Source organism: Zeugodacus cucurbitae, chromosome Y (assembly GCF_028554725.1).
Source record: "Zeugodacus cucurbitae isolate PBARC_wt_2022May chromosome Y, idZeuCucr1.2, whole genome shotgun sequence".
Taxonomy (NCBI): Eukaryota; Metazoa; Arthropoda; class Insecta; order Diptera; family Tephritidae; genus Zeugodacus; species Zeugodacus cucurbitae.
In genome coordinates, this window is record NC_071673.1 from 10,170,001 (window position 1) to 10,177,500 (window position 7,500).

General features: G+C 45.0%; 1 pseudogene; it reads right to left on the bottom strand.

Annotated features, from left to right (window-relative positions):
• Positions 1-7,389, bottom strand: part of LOC128923612 (large subunit ribosomal RNA) — a 9,313-nt pseudogene extending 1,924 nt beyond the window's left edge.
• Between the last annotated feature and the right edge of the window lie 111 nt (positions 7,390-7,500).

A 7,500-nucleotide genomic window follows, 5' to 3' on the forward strand; every position in this document is an offset into this window, starting at 1 on the left:
AATGTCCGAGTACATCGGGCATTCCGCTATGATATGCATCCAGTCCTCAGAGTGTGCCCCACATATACACTCCGGACTTCCGGAAAGGTTCCTTTGATGCAAAAATGCATTCAAAGGTCCATGTCCGGTAAGCAAGAAACCCAGACTCATACAGAATCTGAAGTCTGGGTTTTCCTCTACAAACCTAACATCCCGAATGTACTCGTAGGTCACCCGACCGCTAGGGCTATTGTCCCAACGGTCTTGCCACCTACTCCTAACGCTATCATATAGAAGCCTTTTGCTCCTTAGATAGCCCTCCCTCGCAACATCCTCATCGGAAATCCAATTCGACAGCAATGAGACACTTAAGCCTCTTCTTAACCTAAATGCAACAGCACGCTGTATAACAATCAGGTCAAGAGGAGGCGCACCTAACAACACCTGCAACGCATCTGTAGAAATTGTGCGACATACAGGCAAACAGGCAAGCATCAAACAACGTTGTATGGAAAGAAGTTTTTGGCGACCCCTGACCTTTGATGCTAATTCCCACCATATAGCGGCTCCATATGTGGCACAGGCCACAAATAAGCCACTATATATAGTGCGAACCGCACGACGTCCGAGACCCCAATCACTCCTTAACACGCGCTTGATCTTGCCGGCAATTCCTAACAATCGCTCCTCCACGTAAACCAAGTGAGGGTTGAAACACATCCTTTCGCCGATGGTCAATCCCAGATATTTGACTTGCGTCACATACCTGATATTGACCCCATTCATTCGGATAATCGGTGGACGAGCCGATGACAGTATGCCTTTCAAGAGCATTGTCACCGTCTTGTCAATCGATACGTCAACCCCCACACCTATACCCCAATTGTGAACAATTCCTAACAGTCGTTCACCCTTTCGTTCTAACTCCAATCGTGAACGACCGTCAACTAGGAGCAGAAGGTCGTCTGCATATGCACAACAACCACAAAGCGTTTCAAGTTGGCCAAGCAGAGAGTCCATCATTAGGTTCCAAATATATGGACCACAGATGGATCCCTGTGGGCAGCCTCGTTCTACCCTAATGTCCGCGCTACCATTCATTCCTACGATGGAGGCTTTTCTGTCCGAAAAGTAGCTCTGCCAGAGACTAATTTCCGGACAGCCAAGTTCCTCCAATCGTTGAATCACCCGATTCCAGATTAGGTAATCAAATGCCCCCTTGAAATCGACAAATATGCCAAGGACATATTTGTTGGCATTCTCCCGGACAGCACGCTGAACATACATCCAGGCGTCCTCTACACTACGTCCCTTCCTAAAGCCATACTGCCTATCCGACCTCAAATCCCGCGTTAGCTCCTGAAGCCGTTCCACCATAACCCTCTCCAGTACTTTACCCAGCACTGGAAGAAGACTGATGCCCCGATAAGATCGTGGATCACTCCTAATCTTATCAGGTGACTTCAGGAGAGGAACAACCCTAGCACTTTTCCACTCACGTGGAAAATACCCCTCACAAATGCACTTATCGTAAATGACCTCCAAGTATTCTGGAATGAACTTCCACAAGCTTTTGCACAACTCTCCGTTCAAACCATCAAGACCTGGGGACCGTTTAGACCTAACCAGGCTAAAGGCATATCCCAACTCCCCATCATCAAGTGGAGGAACCGGTACCTCTTGTGCAAGAGGTGCCAGCTCCTCAGCCCTAGGAAAGAATGCTCCTAACAGAACCCCTGCACACTCACTCCAAGTTGATAACACGGTGTCATCAACACGAAGAGAAGTGATGTCCTCCCTCCTACGACCCCTACAAATCCTTAAGACCTGACCCCAGGGGTCATCCCTATGCTCATTAACGAACCCCCTCCACTCCTCTTCTTTGATTTTAATTAGCATGGCCTTATACTCATGCATCGCACAACTAAAATCGTTCCTAATCTGGGCCAACCTATCCGAATTTGACCGCCGAGCGCGTTGAAACTTCCGTCTCAATCGCCGGACAGCCCTCCTCTTCAGGGTTAATTCCTGCGTCCACCACTTTATTTTCCTAACCCTAAAATCCTTATATTTCTTCAACAACCTATCGTTCACTCCCCAGACCAATTCGTACAACCGAGCAATTTGCTCGTCCACCCCCAGGTTTTCAAACTCACTAAGCGGTATGTCCAATACCGCTTCCCTAACACACTGTCCATATTGGTTCAAGTCGATACCATAGGTACGCCATCGCCGCAATGGACTTGCATGCGTCGAGGGAGGGGAATTAGGAGTAACCATAATTTTAATCAAATTATGATCGCTCAATCCCCACCCTCCCATAATCTCCCACCTAAAACTGAACGCCCTATTTGCTGCCTCATTGATCAAGGACACGTCAATGTCGCTCCCCCCTCTAAGACCATGAAATGTGTACCACTCGCTTGGCTCATTTAGGATGTGGAGGCTGTTAGCGGCCATCCATTCGCTTAATGCCCGACCCCGAATGTGGCTCCGATATCTGTGCGCCCATCGAGAAAACTTGCTAAACCACATCGAGGACGTGGCATTCGCATCCATCCCTAGGATAAATGGGCTACCACTCGCAAGGAGTAGTAGGTTATCCATGTATCGCAGATAAGGCTCTATAGGTTCCCTAAACTTACAATACATGCTAGCAACAATCAGTCTACCGAACACCCCCTCTACAGAAACACATACACCCTCTTGTGACGAATCCAAAACTATGCAGTCATAGCTTGGGTCAGTCACAACTATTGCAGCATTACACCTAAGGTCCGTGTAGACCCTGAAACCCCCAGGAAGACCACTTACCATTCCAAAATTGGTGGCATATGGCTCCTGGAGTAAGGCGATGCTGCACCCAGCCTCTATCATGCAACTCCCTAACTCGCACATAACTGCATAAGAATTCTGGCAATTTAATTGAAAAATCTCACCCATTAATGTCTGGCGAGAGCACGTCCGACAACCCCACAGTAAATCGGACAGGCAGCCGACATCATGAGATGTCCAGCTGGCCTTCCTTTAAATGCACAGTTGCGACAATGGGGGGCATTGACGCAACTGGCTGCCTTGTGGCCCTCCTGACCACACCTCCGACAGACGTCGGCCTTGGCCCTGCATTCTGCCACTCGGTGATCAAAACCCATGCACCGGAAGCAGCCGGACACGGGACTATCCGCACGGACACGGAAGGAGAACCACTTGACGTAGCACCTACCCGCATCCAGGAGGGTGGACATTAGTTTGTCCGTACCCTCTAGGACAACATTTGTCCTGCCATCAATCGCCACCTTCCAGGGGCGACTGACCATCCTCACGTCCGTCTTTTTGGACTCTGGGCTGAACTCCCGAAGGTTCAGCCGAAATAGCTCCTCCATGAATTCTTCATGGGATATCTCCGTATGTACACCCTGTACAACAACCCTGGGGCCCAACTTTTTATTGACGCTAACGTCCAACCCTACCTCACCGAATTTGGCGTTGCTCGCCACTTTCTCCCTCTCAGCAACAGAGGGAGTGCGTATCACTACGCCACCCCCCTTGATTGACTTCACATCATGGACACGAACACCCAGTGAAGGCCCCACCTCCTTAACAACTTTATTTATGACTTCCTTAGAGGAAGTCACAGGAGCCTTGCTCCTCACCACAACTGACCAGGTTTCCACTGGTTTCCTCACCGTCGGCGCAATTGCCTCCAGCACGGGTGCCGGAGGGGCAGGCGCCGAGGGAGCAGCAGCAGCCGCCCCTGCTGTGCTTCGAGGGACGGAAGATGTCCCACAACCCCCCTTCAATCCCTCAATTTGCCCACGAAGATGAGCATTTTCTGTTAGGACACTCATAAGAATCTCCTCATATTTAGAGGCGATCCCTACGAGTTCCTTCACTTTTGTGACTTCGAGGCTTTCCGCCCCGAACACAACCTCGTTCAACTGGGCTGTTACGGCTTTCATCGCCGTAACATGGCCCCCACCCCCAATAGCACCCCCTTTACCCCCCTTGTTGCCCCCTACCTTGCTGTTTGGGCAACCTTGCCTGCTTCCACTGGCTCCGTCCTTCGCCGCCGTCTTCAGGTCTACGGCTGCTTTGGTTGCAACCGTACCCAGCTTCTGGAGTACCCCATCTGTACCGCTCTCTCCTGAGTTCGCCTGTGGTGGCGAACCCAATCGCGCCTTCCTCTTAGGTGGGGGCCGTAAGGGTTGCCCCACTCCGTCCTCGTCCGTCGATGACTCCACCTGGACCATTGAAGGCCCGGAGTCTTCACTCTCCGCTGGGGCTTTTGCCCCTCTCCTCCGTGGTGGAGGCATTTCTCCTACACAATCACAATCACACACAGCACTAATGTCACTTTCACTACCTGCACTGCACAAGGGTTTGTAATGGCAGATGCCGCTATACCCGCACTGCTGGGAAATCCCACACTTAGTTCACTAATACACACTACGTTAATGGCCTAAGCCGCTATCCTCACACACTTTTGGGAATACACACGATGTGTATAATCCCTCACGTACCTGCTCACTGTGTCTATTTTCACAACAGGCTACCGACAGACCGGAAAAACCGAAAAATTTTATCACTTTCAGAAACACTGAAAAATACTTAAAAATCGCTTTTTAAAAACTCGCAATGATGCGCAAACACGTCCGTTCACTTCGAGGTTCTACAAACGAGTAGATAGGGACAGTAGGAATCTCGTTAATCCATTCATGCGCGTCACTAATTAGATGACGAGGCATTTGGCTACCTTAAGAGAGTCATAGTTACTCCCGCCGTTTACCCGCGCTTACTTGAATTTCTTCACTTTGACATTCAGAGCACTGGGCAGAAATCACATTGTGTCAACACCCGTTAGGGCCATCACAATGCTTTGTTTTAATTAGACAGTCGGATTCCCCAAGTCCGTGCCAGTTCTGAATTGATTGTTAATTGATAATCGTTATAATTAAATAAGAATATATATCTTGCGATATAATTCTTATAAAATTTTAGCAAGAAAGTTCCACAATTGGCTACGTAACTACTATCCGGGGAACAAGAACCGAAATTCTCTATTTACCCAGAACGAGTACATAAACCATGGTATTGCTTCCCAATCAAGCCCGACTATCTCAATCTTCAGAGCCAATCCTTATCCCGAAGTTACGGATCTAATTTGCCGACTTCCCTTACCTACATTATTCTATCGACTAGAGACTCTTCACCTTGGAGACCAGCTGCGGATATTGGTACGGCCTGTTGAGAAGTTTGCGTAACCCCACCATAAATTTTCAAGGTCCGAGGAGAAAATATCGACACAACAGTAAATGTCATGCTCTTCTAGTCCATCTACCATATCTCTCTTCGAAAGACTTCCATGGTAGTACGACTATAAAACAGAAAAGAAAACTCTTCCGATACCTCTCGACGGCTTCTTTATGGTCGTTCCTGTTGCCAGGATGAGCACAAGGCCCATTTTTAATAACAAACGGATACTCAACAGGTTACGGAATTGGAACCGTATTCCCTTTCGTTCAAAATTATTCAAGTGTTTAATTACTATGAAGAAAACATAATAATATATATTCTCAACAATTCATTAAAACTTGAAAATTTTCGGCTTTCGCCTTGAACTTAGGACCGACTAACTCGTGATCAACCACTGTTCACACGAAACCCTTCTCCACTTCAGTCCTCCAAGGTCTCATTCGATTATTTGCTACTACCACCAAGATCTGTACCAATGGCGGCTCCATGCAGGCTTACGCCAAACACTTCTAAGCACACCATTGTACCCTCCTACTCACTAAAGTTTCAAAATTTATAATCCAACCGAAATTGTATTATAAATCATGTACTTTAGCGGTAATGTATAGGTATACAACTTAAGCGCCATCCATTTTAAGGGCTAGTTGCTTCGGCAGGTGAGTTGTTACACACTCCTTAGCGGATTACGACTTCCATGTCCACCGTCCTGCTGTTTTAAGCAACCAACGCCTTTCATGGTATCTGCATGAGTTGTTAATTTGGGCACCGTAACATTACGTTTGGTTCATCCCACAGCGCCAGTTCTGCTTACCAAAAGTGGCCCACTGGGCACATTATATCATAACCTCAACCTTCATATCAAGAAAGGTGAGGTTCTTACCCATTTAAAGTTTGAGAATAGGTTAAGGTCGTTTCGACCCTAAGGCCTCTAATCATTCGCTTTACCAGATAAGATTATTTTACATAATATTTAAATGCACCAGCTATCCTGAGGGAAACTTCGGAGGGAACCAGCTACTAGATGGTTCGATTGGTCTTTCGCCCCTATACTCAATTCTGACAATCGATTTGCACGTCAGAACTGTTTCGGTCTTCCATCAGGGTTTCCCCTGACTTCAACCTGATCAAGTATAGTTCACCATCTTTCGGGTCACAGCATATATGCTCAAGGTACGCTCCAGTTAGAGGTATAAATAATAATAAATTATCATTATACATAACTATATGGAACGCCCCGGGATTGAATTAATAGTAAAATATTTCACTAAAAATTAATCCCATTATATAAAAGTTAAGTTAATTTCGCCATTAGGTTTAATATAACCCAATGACTTGCACATATGTTAGACTCCTTGGTCCGTGTTTCAAGACGGGTCCCGAAGGTATCCTGAATCTTTCGCATTGTTAATCATATAAATGCATACAATTAATATTAAAATCAATGATAATAATATTATTGTAAAATTCAAAAGAATTTAAGCATTATATATGTAAAATCTATCAACACTTTATCAAATCATCAGTATTTATTCTATGTTAATAAGCTAAAAGCAAATTAATTTGAATAAACTTAACACCAATGATCTTTTGATAAATATTTTATTATGTTAATAGATTACAATGTCCTTATATGAAAAAAATGCACACTATTACTATAATATTATAAATATCACAGTTATAATGATGAATTTTTCATAATGGATATTCAGGTTCATCGGGCTTAACCTCTAAGCAGTTTCACGTACTATTTAACTCTCTATTCAGAGTTCTTTTCAACTTTCCCTCACGGTACTTGTTTACTATCGGTCTCATGGTTATATTTAGTTTTAGATGGAGTTTACCACCCACTTAGTGCTGCACTATCAAGCAACACGACTCTTTGGAAATATCTTTCTAGTAATCATTAACGTTATACGGGCCTGGCACCCTCTATGGGTAAATGGCCTCATTTAAGAAGGACTTAAATCGTTAATTTCTCATACTAGATATTAAGATATTCCATACACTGCATCTCACATTTGCCATATAGACAAAGTGACTTAGTGCTGAACTATTTTCTTTTCGCTCGCCGCTACTAAGAAAATCCTTGTTAGTTTCTTTTCCTCCCCTCATTAATATGCTTAAATTCAGGGGGTAGTCCCATATGAGTTGAGGTTGTATAAAAATATTTATATTTATTTTATATTTTAGCTTTTTGCTATTTTAAAGAAACATACATAATTATTTCTTAACACCAATATAATTTTCTTAATAATAAATATTCAATCT